This window comes from Panthera onca, chromosome B2, assembly GCF_046562875.1.
Source record: "Panthera onca isolate mPanOnc1 chromosome B2, mPanOnc1 haplotype 2, whole genome shotgun sequence".
NCBI lineage: Eukaryota > Metazoa > Chordata > Mammalia > Carnivora > Felidae > Panthera > Panthera onca.
The window spans coordinates 106,430,587-106,446,247 of record NC_138343.1 but is presented as its reverse complement, the minus strand read 5'-3'; the positions used below and the strand labels follow the sequence as shown (position 1 = coordinate 106,446,247).

Genomic DNA, 15,661 nt, shown 5'->3' with positions numbered 1-15,661 from the left:
GTTACCTGAATATAGGAAGTAGTTTTAGGAGGTATATTAAAGCAGTCACATAGAGCAGGCATACCTGTTTAGTTAGAAGGAAAGCTTTGTGTTTGCTTATGTAATACTAGATTCCATTTAGGATATGTTTTCCCTCCTGAATTTCTGTCTTTCTGAAGTTCTCGTAATATCCACTTCATGGGAGCTATTCTTTTGCTCTTCATCTTCTCTGTTCTTTGGTAATTGTCCTGAATCTTTTAACTTACAAAGTCTTGTTTTTCATTGTGGGCTTTGCTTCATGGCATATCTGTTTTATGTTAAGGTAACAGGAAAACAACCACTGTGGAGAATTACTGAATATTGAAAATAGCCTTGCATTAGAACATAACTAATAGGTTGAGATTTATAATGTAATGTCAGCTTTATAAACTAAACATACTTTGTGTTAGTTTATTTTATATGAATGTCATTTGCTTTACTTACTTTGGCCTTGTCTTTTTGTTATTCACTAACCATAGATGTATAAAGTGTTTTTTTCTCATCTATCCTTATGAAATGCCAAATGTTATAGAATAATCCAAAAGTGTTCATCTCCTTTGTTCTGTAACTCCCAGCTGAGAATTACCATGGCATATACTTAATATTAATTTCAAAATAATATACATGAAATTTGGACTAGTGTTACCAAGTATAGTTTGAGTTTGTTTTAGAGTGTATCTACAGAATATTTTATTTAGCTATCTTTAATTCTGTTACTGTTCCTATTTTGTCTTGGAGGAAGTTATATCTTCCTTCTTGATTTCCAATGCTGTGGCATGAAGTGCTGCATTATTTTGGTTTGTTGTGACAACTTTTAGGTGAAATGTGTAAATGCGTTTGAATTCTTGAAAGATTGATTATTGTGAAAATCTCAACATACATATTAAATAACTACATGATTTACATACCACATGGAGCTGTATTAAAAACTGTTGATTTAACTCAACGATTTCACTTACTTTACTTGAGATCAATATATATACTTAAAACTATTGTAAATTACAGTCAGTTTTTTTTGGAGATATTTAATGTAGTTTATGCAAAACAGTAATAGAGAGCTGTGTGATCCAGTATGGTAGCTGCTAGCAATATCTGGCTTATTGAGTGCTTAAACTGTGCCTCATTCAAACTGAGATGTAAAATGCACACTGGACTTTGAATACTTCGTGTAAAAAAATGTAAATATCTTACTGATACTTTTTAATACTGATCACATGATGAAATGATATTATTGGATTTGTTGGGTTAAATAAAGGCATTCTTGAAGTTAATTTTACGTTTTTACTATTTTCCTATGTGGTTACTACAAAACTTAAAATTACAAGTGCACTTTATGTTACATTCTGTTGGACACATTGGGCATACTGGTATTGGCAGTGTATAATTTGTAAATGGTTTACTTTCAAAGATTTTATGAACGTGTATGTTTATATATTTCCAAGTAGAAACAACATTGGCTTCTCAAAACAACTATAAGCCCACTTCGTATTTAATGTGAAGAAATTTATATTGACAACATCATGTCTATGATAAATTGTATTCTGTCAGTCTGGGAGTACCAAGAGCACACCCCTTTTATCATTTTGACAGGGATAAGAGCTTCGCTGCAGTGGGATTGCCCTAGCTCCTTTAACAAAGAGAAAGTTGAGTATGGTGGGGTGGAAAGGATTAGGTAGGGAAGATTGTAGATTGGAGAATTCCTGAAATTCTGAAGAGTTCTGTTGTTCAGTTGGGAAATGGGGAAATAATGTCAATTATTCCTGCTGGAATTCCCCTTTCTTGGGTCTGAGATGTAGGCACTTGGACTCAATTAGGAGAGGGAGGAAGGAACATTCCCCTGTAGACTCAGAGCATAGTTTGCTGTGAGGCCAGTAGGCCCTCATGTGAAGGTGAGTGGGTAGACGAGTCTGATAGCACCACGCTTTGATAATATAATATTTGTTTGGAAATGGAGTGTTTAGGAGGAAAGAGCCAATCTTGCTACAGGCTTCTAAAGTTTGGCTGCTTTTTGAAAATAATAACTATGTTACATAATTTAGATATTTAACCTGTGATAGTAAATTTTGAGTTCTTACTTACCTCAGTAATTATTTCTCTTTATCTGTAATACAATTATGGTTGAATAGGTATACCTCTGTATACTAAATGTAAACTTAACTTATTGGGTATAGATCAAAGTACATGGAATCATTTTATTCAGTTCAATGGTACATTGCTTTAAGTAACCAGTACATCTGTGACGTAAATTGTCAGACTTTAAACTGCATAGTACTGTCTAATCGGACCCCTAACCCCTATCCCATTCTCTTCCTTTTATTATTGTTTGGTTTTAACTGGTGTTCCAAGTAATACTCTTTGGCCATTGTTAAATCCTCAAAGTATCCTATGAATCACCTGAAAAATAACTTGCATTCTTTTTTATTTTAATTCTTTAAAAACTTAAAATCTCTATGAATATAGAATAATTGAATACAGAATATAAGTGCTCTATGAATAACAAATATCCAGTTTTATAAATGACCGTTACATATATAGAAGTAGCTTTCCTTTTTTTCCCCTCTCCAACATGTAGCTTTTAGAGAGGTTCATTCACTTATTAATCCTCAGATCAGTTTTCTGGGTGTGCAGGATAGTTTAGTGTTGGTCTGGCTGTGTTTCATGAAAATGAGACAGAAAAAACTTCCATGCTGTTCCGCTATCTTGGCTCCTCTGCTTGAGGTTCATTTACTTAATTACTTAATAAGTATTTATTGAAAACTTCATGTCTTTTAAGAACCAGAGAATTGAAAAAGATCAAAATGGAGGGAGAGGACTACATCAGAATCTTAGCCAGAATAGGACTCTAGTACAGAACTATATTCTAAAATTACGATTGCGTGATTTGCTTTTCGCCATGGTATTTTGAGATTTCAAATAAAGCTAAAAAGAGTGTGAGCGTGTTTTGTTTTGTTTTGTTTTGTTTTGTTTTTCTGTTCAACAAGAAGTTGAGGTACTAATTTAACATTAGTGGTACGACCTTTTAGGTGTGGTAATTTGTTCATGAGGTATCCAATTCAGGTTGGTAGGAAAATAGATCTGTGACCTGAAGATACATGCATCTTCAAGACCACCAAATAGTAACATAGGCCACACCGGCAGATCACCAACTTCTGAGGTTTTCTTGCTGAGACCTGGAGGCTGTAAATAGCTGCTGTTACCGTAGAAATTAGTTTGAAAGGGAGTTGTTTTTGAAGTGTGCAGCACTTGTGTAGATATAACCTAGATGTGGTGCCGGAGTTGAGTGATTAAGGGGGAAAGAAATAAGAGGAAACTGGGAGTATAGGACCCTGTGGTAATAAAAGAACTTATTTTTTACTTAGGCTGGCTTTGTCACCTTCCACAGGACAATCTTCCTCTTCCTTATGACATGAAGCCTGGGAGGTAGGGCTTCTAGGCAGTTTTGTTTTTTTTGTTGTTGATGTTGTTGTTGTTGTTGTTTTTAATCTTCTTAAACCTGAGTTTTTAAATGTAGCTTCTAACAGTCTGTTTGGGGCTGATTTTCAAGCATATTTATATATTTTATTTAAAAAAGGTACAAATAGAGTTAAGTAATTTTTTACTTTGATAATTTCCAACTGCTAATTTGTATTAGAGATAATTTTCTTATCTAATTAACCTCATTTATTTCAAAAGGAGGGACTGATAAAAATGGACTTCAATTTAATCATATCTTCATTAGTTGTTTTTACTAAGAAATAATAGGACTGTTTAATAATATAAATTTTGAGGTCATGCTGTGAATATATATCAGAAAGGAAGAAAAACTAGAAAAGTTACCAGTTGGTGCATTATCTTTATCGTATGAAGATATGAAGGCCTTGAAAGGTAAGAACTTGTTCAGTCATTTATTCACATAGCTAATATTTATTGAGTGTCTGCTGTGTATGAGATACTGTGCTAGGGGTTAGGATTAAACAGACATTTTCCGTGTTCCTTGTGTACACAAGGAGGAGACAGGAAACAATTATCATAAAATAGGAACAGTATGATTGATGAAATACATAGGGTAGGGGGTATACCTAGATCCACTGGATTAGGTAAAGGACCCCTGGCAGAAGTGGTGTTTAAGCTGAGGCCCAAAAAGTTAAGTAGGAACTGGCAGGGCACAAGGCAGGAGAGTAGGCTGAGAGAACAGCATGGTCAGTGACTAGAAGGTGAGAGATTCTGGGGATGGAGCAGAAGAGAGCCAAACTGGATGCAATGGAGACCACCTGTGTTGTGGGTAGGATCCTTGGTGACTTGTTCATAAAAAGAAGTGGGAAAGGAGAAAATGAGGTTATTCAGGAGACATTTAGGAGATGAAAACAGTACATTCTTTTTAAGCAGCTTTATTTAGTTGGAATTCATATACTTTACAATTCAGCCATTTCAAGGGTACAGTTCAGGGATGCTTGGCTGGCTCAGTTGGTAGAGCATGCAACTCTTGGGCTCAGAGTTGTGAGTTCAAGCCCCACTTTGGGCATGGGGTCTACATGTGTACAATTCAGTGGCATTAAGTGTATTCAGAGTTGTATATCTATTACCAGTATCACTTTTGGGACATTTTCATTATCTCCAAAAAAGCCCCACTCTTCCTTAGCCATCATCCTGAACACTGTTATTCCCCCAGCCCTAGGCAGCCACTAATTTTGGAGGATGTCATAAAAATTTCCCAGGGCTCTTTTTTCTTTGCTTATATATTTTATTACAGTGATTAGGTTTTATTAGATTAGCCAAATGTTTTCTCTAAAACACCTCATTTAAAAATGTTTTTTAATGTTTATATTTGTTTTTGAGTCAGAGAGAGAGAGAGAGAGAGCAAGCGAGCATGAGTGGGGGAGGGGCAGAGAGAGGGGGAGACACAGAATCTGAAGCAGGCTCCAGGCTCTGAGCTGTCAGCATAGAGCCCGACGTGGAGCTCGAACTCGTCAACCGCGAGATCATGACCTGAGCCAAAGTTGGACGCTCAACCGACTGAGCCACCTAGGCACCCCTAAAACACCTCATTTTAAAGTAAAATATTCTCTTGCTGTTAGTTTTTTTTCCTTTTTTACAGAAAATTCCAAATATCTGCCAAAGTAGAAAGTAAAATGGTAAAACCCACATGTACACAGCACCAAATTTATATAATAAAAAATTATAACACATGGCAATCTTCCAGCTATTATTTCTCTGCTTATTCCCACACCCTTGGTAATATTTTTAATAAATTGAAAGCTCCCTCTTAACCCTTTCATTGTAACAATAGTAATATTTATTGAGCATTTACTGTGTAGAAGACATGATGATAAGAAGTGGACATTATTTCAGTTAATTAAAAAATTATATGGTAGGTACAATTGTATACCTATTTTCTAGGTGAAATAAATAATATTTAAGTCATTCTTTAATCTGTTATATTTGTTTTATTTTATTAATGGTCATTTAGTTCATTGGTGGGTAATACTATGTTTTTGCCAGTTCATAACTTTGGAAATTTCAGGACTGTAATAATGGTTACTCCAGTTAACTTGGCTTCCAGATTCTACAATGGATTAGTCAGTCAGTTGGCCTTTAACATTAATAAAAATACCTACCATAAATTTTTGCAATATGGAGTTTTGTACTTTATACATGATTTTTAAAGATTCTTTATTATAGAGTCCTTCTGAGGTAAAATATGATTAACTTTTTTTTTTTTTTACTGGTGAAAAAGGAGTTAGAGGGGGTTAATAATGTATCTGGAGTTATATAGCTATTCGAGTGACAGAGCTGAGATTCTTCAAACCTAAGTTCAGAGCTCTGCCTAACCCCACTGTTTAAGATATCTGTACTCAGAAGGGAGAAACTAGAGGGAAAGAAGCCTTGAGAGGTGTAATTTAGGATAGTCTAGGTAACCCTAGACTGAGAAACAGGAGACCAGCATTCTATTTTGAGATTTGTACTTGGTCAAGTAATTTAGCCTTTATGGACTTTAGTTCTTCATTTGCATATGGGAGTAGGTCAGAGGTTATGCACAGAACATTTTTTTTTGCTTGTGAAATTAAATCATTTCCAGGCAGCCTTCAAACAATAACGATTTACATTCTTTTGCAAGAATGCAAATACCCTTTTCCTTTGCTTCCCATCTCTAGTTTTCTTGTTGATCTACATTATTTCTTAAAATGAAATATTTGAATTTTAAATTCTTAAACATGGCATGTAATGGCATTACAGCTCTACTGGGTTTGCAGGAGGATTGTTTGCTTGAGGTATATTTTGTATCTTTATGGACTTCATTTTTACCTTCAGTGTTACTCATTCATCCATTCATCCATCCATTCATTTTTCACTCAGTTTTTATTATTTTGTTTCTTGGCCTGGTAGAATACGAATGCTTGAGCCTGATGACCAAGCTGAGCTGAATTAAGTTCATTTTACTTCCCTATGATGACCCTATGTACTATTGACCTGGAAAGGCTGTTCACATGGCCGTGAGCTTAGGGAGATTAATGACTTCACATTTCCCCTGACTTGCAGATAGATAGAGGATAGATAGGTGGATAGATGGGTAATTTGTTGTCTGTCCTTTCATAGTAAGTTTTGTTTCTAAGAAAGTTTGCATTGTAAAAAATAATTGTAATTTAAGAGATTAAGTTGTAATTTGATTTGTGAAAATTTTTACAGGAGAGAAATAACTTATAGCTCTTTTCACGTAAACTGCCTGGTGAGACAATCTTAAAACTAGTGTGAGATATCCAGAAAATGGTACAGTTGAATGAAATTTTAGAAGGCATTTAAGAAAAAAAATTAAGTTTTTATATAAAAAGGGAAGCTGTTTTTATTGACTAGCTTTTAAAATGAGTTTTGTTTTGAATTATTGGCCTCTTTTTAAAAATTGTTTTTAATGTTTATTTATTTTCGAAAGAGAGCTTGAGCAGGGAGGGGAGGGACAGAGAGAGAGAGGGAGACACAGAATCCGAAGCAAACTCGAGGCTCTGAGCTGTCAGCACAGAGCCCGACATGGGGCTAGAACTCACAAACCACTAGATCATGACCTGAGCCCAAGTCGGACGGTTAACCGACTGAGCCACCCAGGTGCTCCTAAGTTATTGGCTTCTTTAAGCTGTACCTCAGATTGTCCTTTAAGTTGCTGATAATCTGGCTGGAGATCAGAAATGCCCTCTACCCTCTTTTTTTGAAACCAGTTTTCATTTTGTTTTATATACACAGAAATGCTTATGCACAGAATTGTATACTGTTGCTATCATAAGTAATCACTAAAAGAGTATAAGCCATACGTTTGGCTGTAAGGAAACAAGTTTCTCACTATCCTTAAATAAAAGTAAGAAATTTAGGAAAGCATGATTTTTATGATACTGACACTTGACATACAGTTTTTCTAACATTCTTGACAGTTATTTTTATATGATTCTTTTTTGTGTTTGTTTTTAGACTTGATACAGATAACATAATGCCAAAATGCCAAAAGAGGGCTTAATATTTTAGGTTTATCTTTGATTAAAAAATTACTTGAACAATTTTTTTTTTTTGGTAGCTTTTCACTTACTGTGATGACTATTACATTTTGGTGCATTTTTAAACTATTGTATGCTTTCTTTTATGCTTTTTGCCTCGGGTTTTTTTCCATTTTTTCTTATCTTCTTTTGATTGAATTTTATCTTCATGCCATTTTGCTTCTAGTTTATTAGAATTATACACTACCTGTGTTTTTAGAAAATAGCTTTATTATTGGGGTGCCTGGATGGCTCAGTCAGTTAAGTGTCCCAACTCTTGATCTTGTCGGGTCATGATCTCACAGCTTGCAAGATCGAGCCCTGTGCTGACAGTGGGGAGCCTGCTTGGGATTCTCTCCCTCTCTCTCTGCCCCTCCCCTGCTCATTGTCTTTCTCTCAAAATAAATAAACTTAAAAACAAACAAACAAACTAACTCAGCTTTATTGAGATATAGTTCACATACCATACAATTCACTCTAAGTATACAATTTAATGGTTTTTAATATATTCTCATTGTGCAGTTATTACCACGATCTAATTTTAGAACATTTTTAGCCTCTGTTAAAGAAATGCATTAGCTATCACTCTTCATCTTCCCTAAGCAACCACCAGTCTTTCTGTCTCTATAGATATCTTTGTACTGGGCAAGTCATATAAATGGGATCATCTAATATATGGTCCTTTGTGACTGATTTCCATTAAGCATAATGTTTTTAAGATTCAAGTTGTAGCATATACTAATACTTCATTTCTTTTTATTGCCATATAATCTATTGTATGGATAATACCACAATTTATTTATCTTTTCATCAGTTGATGGCCATTTGGGTTATTTTGGCTTTGGGCCATTAAGAATAATGTCTCTGTGAACATGTTTTCATTTCTTTTGGGTATGTATCCAGGATTGGAATTGCTGGGTAATATGGTAACTCTGTGTTTAACCTTTGGAGGAACTGCCAGACTGTTTCCTAAGCAATGGGGCCTTTTTTCATTCCCACCAGTGTTGTATGAAGGTTCCAGTTTCTCCACATCCTTGCCAACACTTATTAATATGGCTTTTTGACGATAGCTATTCTAGTGGGTATGAAGTGGTATCTCATTGTGGTTTTGACTTGCAGTTCCCTGATGACTACATGATGTCCAGCATCTTTTCATATGCTTTCATAAGTCAGTTTGTATATCTTCTTTGGAGAAATGTCTGTCTAAATCTGCACCCATTCTTAAATTGGGTCATTTGTGTTTTTATGGAGCTGTAAGAGTTTTTAATATAATCTAGATACAAGTCCCTATGAGATAAATGATTTGCAAAAATTCTCTCCCATTTCATGGGTAGTCTTTTTACTTTCTTGTTAGTCTCATTGACAGCAAGTTTTAAAAATTTTGATCAAATCCAATTTATCTTTACTTTTTTTGTTGCTTGGGCTTTTGGTATTGTATGTAAAAAAAAACAACACTGACTTAACATCATGAAGATTTACACCTATGATTTCTTCTAAGAGTTGTATAGTTTTAGCTGTTGCATTTAGGCTTATGATTCATTTTGAGTTAACACTTATGGATTGTACAAGGTAGGGGTTCAACTTTAGCTTTACAGTTGTACCAAGTCTACCTATTCTTTATTTGTTAATGTAGACGTTACAATACGCAACCCTTAACTTGACTGTCTAGAATGGTGATTAGAAGCTTTGTCTTCCTCTCATAAATATAAGGACCTTAAAACATGGGAATACTGATCTACCCCTGTTTTGAGTTGTATGTCACAGTTGCCAAATATTTTGATTCTATCTTTTTTTAGCCCAACTGATTTTATTGTTTTATGCAATTGTCCTTCATTTTTTAGATTTGTGTTTACTTAGAAAAACTTTTTATTTTTCTTTATTTTTTAATTTTTTTAATGTTTATTTTAGAGAGAGAGAGAGAGAGAGCGAGTGTGAACAGGGGACAGGCTGAGAGAGAGGGAGGCAGAGAATCTGAAGCAGGCTCTGTGCTAACAGCAGACAGCAGACAGCCTGATGTGAGGCTTGAAGTCACAAATGGAGAGACCATGGCCTGAGCCAAAGTCAGACCCTTAACCTACTTCACCCAGGTGCCCCTTATTTATTTATTTATTTATTTATTTATTTATTTATTTATTTATAATTCAGGGGTCATTTGTTTTCTATGTGAAAGAAACTAAAGGAATCTTAGTAGCTCTTCCGGTGAGTCTGTTGATGATAAGCTCCATTTTTGTTAGCTGAAAATATATTTTGACCTCATTCTTGAAAGATAGCTTGCCTTTCCAAACAATTCTTGGGTGCCAGTTATTTACTATTAACCCTTTGAAGGTAATACTTCACTGTGTTGTAGATTCCATTATTGCTGTTGAGCATTATTGCTCAAGAGCAGTCATCTTGAGAGTTCTTTTATGAATAGTCTGCCTTTTCTCTCTGGCTCACATCTCATTGTCTGCTGTTTTGTAGTTTCCTTCTGATAAACTTTAGTCTTGGCTTGCAGCTGTGTATGTAATGGTGAAGTATGAACCCTGAGGGGAAGGGCTATATTCATCTTTTTGTGAATAATGTATTTTTGTTGTCTTTTCTACCTAGTACAGTTCCTTGTACAGGATTCATTCCTAGGAGATTCTTCGGTTTAATTATTGTTGAGTTTCTTTCTATAGGTCTTTTTCTACCAGAATGTAGTTTAGAATATTTTTAAATATTTATAAAAATATAGGGAATGCTTAGAAATGTTCATGTATTTTAAAAGGATATGGTTACGTGTGGCATAAAAATGTGTTTTTTTCTGGTATGATATGATTAAAGCATTAGCAGGAAGGGAAAAAAGTATCATGGTAGCATATGAAACTTAATTATTGCCTTTGGGTTAGAGTTAAAATTTTTATTTAAAAATTTGTTAGAATAGTTATGTTAAATAAAAATATTTTGATATGGGGTTATATAGTTTCCTGATTAATTTTTAATTATGAAGACTTGTGATTTATTGTTATAATATAGGTCTGGAGGGTGTGGTCTTTTTTGAATTTATTTCCTTTTAACTTTAAAAAGGATAGAGCAGAGAGAGACTATCTCTATATACAAGAGAAGATAGAATCAATGTATTCATCTATTTCCAGGTAACAATAACATGACAGTGAAACAGAAGGTTGAGATTTTGTTTAGAATTCAGAATATGTTATCTTAAATATTATTCACTTGTATTGTCGGGTTATAGCGAAGTCCTCTTATATTTTTCCCTTGCAAGCTGAAATCTGTCTGAAACCATTAGCTGTTCTATGCTCTCTGTGAATGCTATAGACCCAGTCCTCTGGCTTTTAAAAGGACTACACTCTGCTGGTTTCAGATTTCATTGTGGTGACTTAGATGTGGCCCAGATGCCATTGTAATAACTTGCATTTGAGATTTGTGTCTACAGTTAGATAGTATAATAAAGCACGTTAGGAATTGTATTTTGTCTACCCCTAATTGCCTGTGTTTCATTAGGGCAAAATAACATTTTTAAGGTGTTAAAATTAATATTTTTCTGGACTCCTTTCTGAGAAATAATGGTCCCTTTTCTAGATATTCATACTATCAAATTTTTATTTTTTTCTTTATTATTTCATGTTGTATGTGCATGTGTATGTATGTGCATATGTGTGTGAACAGACTAAGCTTTAATTAATCCTTAGTTTGGGCAGTACTGAATTGTGAAAGTCACAGTCAATAAGTTTTTACACTAGAACTCAGATACTGGTGATGGTTGAGGTTGGGATATTTAAGCTTGAAGGCTTCAGAACTGGAATCAGACCCAGATGGAATGATGTTGTAGTGAATAGAACAGAGAATCACTTACTGAGCAGTAATATTTCCTGGTCCCCTCTCTACCTTAACTGAATGAAGATCTCTTAGAATAGGGCTTCAGACATCTCAGGTAACTTTTAGTATGTTAAATTTTGAGAACTTCAGATAAGTGACTTTTAGGAATAAATTCTATCCTCTGTGTAATATTTGAATAGTATATATCAATTTTTTTCAGATTTGTAGGAGTAAATGCTAGTCTGATATGGAATTTGTTTTTATCACCAGTTGTTGATTTTCTATGCAGTTGGGAAATACTGAGCTAGCACAGGAAGACAGAAAAGTAGCACATTATCAGATATAAGTAACAGCCAAGGCAGTGATCTCTGATCTCAGAGGTTTCAGCTGTGACATGGAAAGTGAGACAGTCACCTGATACATTATTCATACTTAAGTAACAGTGTTATTTGAGATATCTTAAACTCTTTGAGGTCACAAACCAAAACATCTTTGCAATAGTTTGACCAAATGGTCAAGTTATGCTCCTTGAAAAGAAATTAAAATAAGACATTGTATGTCCTCTTTCCATGATCAAGGGTGTACCTTTGTTAAGTTTGGGGTGTATTCTTTCATACCATTTCTCTGCTCATGACTAGATACATATTTACATACATTCACTTATATGCTGGCATATTTTAAATATTGATATATATAGACAGATTGCCCCTCTTCTCTCAAATGCTATAGCAATTTATGATTCCATTATTGTAGGATATTATAGCCTTTAATAATTTTATGAATAGAATAGGGAACACACTTTAACTATTAATGAGTTTGAACATCTGGGTTTTTTTTTAACATGTATTATTTATTTTTATTTCTTGTGATTTGCTTTCTAATTTCCTTTGCTTGTTTTAAAATTGGTTTGTTAGGTTTTGTTTTGTTTTAATTTATTGGAGTTCCTTGTATAGTATGGATATTTACTCTTTTGTCTGTTATATGATGGAATAATGTTTACTTAGCAATTTCAGTGATGTGATAATAATTAACATTTTGCTTTGTACCGGGAATTCTTCTGAGTCCTTTCTGTCCATTTTTTTCTTTTAATCTTCACTGTTGTCATGTCTACTTTATGGATGAGGTGACCGTGATGCAAGGAGGTTAAGTAAGTTGTTTGAACACATGTGACTGAGTGCGAGAGCCAGGATTTGAATCTAAAAAGATTAGTTTTAAAACTGTTACATTTAACCTTACACTTTATCTTTACTTACTAAGCTTTTTTTCAATGTAAATAACTGAAAATTTAAAAAAAATTTTTTTTAGTTTTAAAGATATTCAGGACACCTGGGTGGCTCAGTCAGTTAAGCATTGGATTCTTGATTTTGGCTCAGGTCATAGATATCATGGTTCATAACATTGAGCCCCGGGAGCCTCACTTCAGACTCTGTGCTGACAGCCTGGAGCCTACTTGAGATTCTGTTTCTGCCCCTCCCTGCTCATGCCTTTTTCCTCCCTCTCTCTCAAAAATTAATAAGCTTAAAAAAATAAAGATATTTAATGATTTTAATACAAATACTCGTTTAGGAATAGTGACACAAACGTGTGTGTTTATGTATCTATACACATAATTATATAGTTGGTAAATAGATTTAATACTATAATGTATTAATACAGATATTTCATAGGCTTTTAGTGACGTTTGTCCTATATCTATTTAGAACTGACCTTTAGTAGCATATTCCTTTCCTTTTTTCTATTGATTACCATAGTAATCTGTTAATCTTCATGTGGCTAATCATTTTGCTTTAATCCTCAACAGTGTTATTGGAATAATCATTTTAAGTATGGTTTTGATCATGTTACTCCTTTGGAAACTTTCAGTGGTATCACATTTCTTGCTTAATGAAGGCCAGCCTCTTTCCTTACCTGGGCATTTGAAGACTTACATAACTGTTTCACCTTTACCTTTCAGGAATTGCCTTGAGCAATTTTTTTTTTTTTTCTGTTTAAAAAATTTAGTTTGCCGGCTGTGATGCAATGTGTAGTATACTAGTCTTTGAATCTAATGGTTCAAGTTCAGATTTCCATGGCACTTTATTTTGTTTGCATGCAATATGACATAATGCAAAGAAAGCACTGTCATTTCTAGAATTTCTGTATAGGTATGACCTAAGATGTGTCAGACTGGTTGGAAAGGGAGTGAGGGAATCAAGCACATTTTTCTGAAACGAGGTTTGCATAACAAACAAAAGATTTTTCTTTCTTAACATTGTGTATTGGAGTTGATGGGAGATTGGGTATGGGGGGCAGGACTGAAGTCTACCCTGCCACCCTAGTGTTCAGCCACTGGTATTAGATACAGGTTTGCAGTATCTGAAAGACCCTCCTTACTATGTGATCTTGAGCAATATACTTAACTCTAAATGTTAATTTTCACCTTTGAGCAACTTTTCTTGACACTGCATACAACACACAAATGGGATAATTTGTTATTTACTTCGGGAATTACATTCTTCTGGCTTTATACTCTGATCAGTTAGTGTTCTTAATCAGCAAAAGAAGCTTGCTGACCTGATTGAGAAGATGAAGAATTTATTTAAGGGTGTTTGGTACCTCATAGAATTTTGGGGGAAGGCTGGAGAACCAGGCTTCAGGTTAAACTTACAGGTAATATGCCTCAAATCGTTTCTGAGAACTGTCACTTCTCTAGCCCCACCAAGCACCAGTGCTGCCCAGTTGCTGCCCTTCTGGGGTGGTGCTCCCATTGTGGAAGGCCGATGCCTCTGCTGTTGCCTATGCCAGCCAAAAATGGTGGGTCCACCTGGAGCCTGTTTTCTAAGTGACTCCCTTCCAAACTGAAATCTTGTGCTGGTGCTTCTAATGTCTGCATCATAGTTGCAGAATATGTTGGGAATTTGAGATCTAAAATTAATTTCATGTGATTAGACTTATAATAATGTGGCAATTTTCATGAGTATAAAAAGGTTCTGCAGAAGCTGATGAAAAGCTTGAACATGTTGAACAAGTGTTCACTATAATACTTTTGCTTGTATTCTCCCATCTGTAATATTTTTTCTTCTTTATCTCCAAGTGAAGAAATTCTGTGTAAAGACCTACTGGAATTTCATTGTTTGAATTAGTCTGCCTAGCTCTTTTTCATGTGAATTTTCTTATGACCTTTTCATCATTTCTTTTTGCATAATTTTATTTCTTTAAAACAATATCAGTGCTAACAAGTAATAGTAAATATATTCTAATGTACCAAACAATATGGAAAATATAGAATAAACTCTGAAGGTTACCTTTTACTACTCATCTCTTCTCCCCTCATACTTTCAATTGCTATCCTATTTTGAAGCTTCCTCTGGTAAAATTTATAATCTTTAATTTTAAGTTGGCACATTCGATGATAATTTGGAACTTGATGGTAAGTTCATGGAATATAGAGGTCTTTATTTGTGCTTTGGGTTTCCATGGAGCCTCTAAAACTGTTACTGTGTGTAGAACAATAACACAGGAAGGCTTGACCTAAGGCAATAGCTGTGTAATCATTTTGGAAGTGAAGGCTTACAACTTAGGGATTTAGTGAATGTGCAGAGAAAGATAGCCATCTAAAGTAGACTCCAGGAGTTCTAGCTTGGGAATCATACCATTGATGATGCCATTTAAGGGAGACTAGGAATGGAGGAATTACTCTGTATCCACAAATATATTGCTGGAATGCTTTCTGATTATGTTCCATTGTTTATTTATTTTGAGGGAGGGAGAGAGAGAGACCCAGTGTATGTGAGTGGAGGGGGGAGGAGGAGGAAAGAAAGAGAATCCCAAGCGGACTCCCAGCCTTTAGTGCAGAGGCCGATATGGGGCTTGAACTCATGAAGTGCAAGATCATGACCTCAGCCAAAATCAGGAGTTGGACGTTTAACCCACTAAGCCACTCAGGCATCCCACCCATATTTCTGATTTGAATTAGAGTTTGGGCAGGTGCTAAAATGTTTAAGTGTGGCATAGATTTCCACAGTTCAGGAAAGACCATGAAAAATACATTTTCTGGTAAAGTTATTTCTGGGCTGGATGATGAATAAGACCTCTCAGTGAGGAGATGGATTTTTCTTTTAAAAAAGTAAAAATAATTAAATAAGGTGACTATAAACCTGTTTTCTAGTCCTTCGTCATCTGTAAGTAGATAGTAAATGGGCATATATTCCATTGTGTATCCATTTTTAGAAAATAATATTTGAAAGTATGTTTGGTTTATTTCAGGTAAACATAATGATAATAAACTCATTTTGATAAAGCATCTCTGAAAAACTTGTGCTGGGAAACCATATTCAGATACTTGTTTTGGCATTTCACATTTAGACCCTTCCCCC

The 15,661-nt window shown here is 34.7% G+C and overlaps 1 protein-coding gene across 2 annotated transcripts in view; it reads left to right on the top strand.

The window, feature by feature from the left end:
• Positions 1-15,661, top strand: part of CEP85L (centrosomal protein 85L) — a 164,592-nt gene that overhangs the window by 33,301 nt on the left and 115,630 nt on the right. The window lies entirely within an intron of this gene.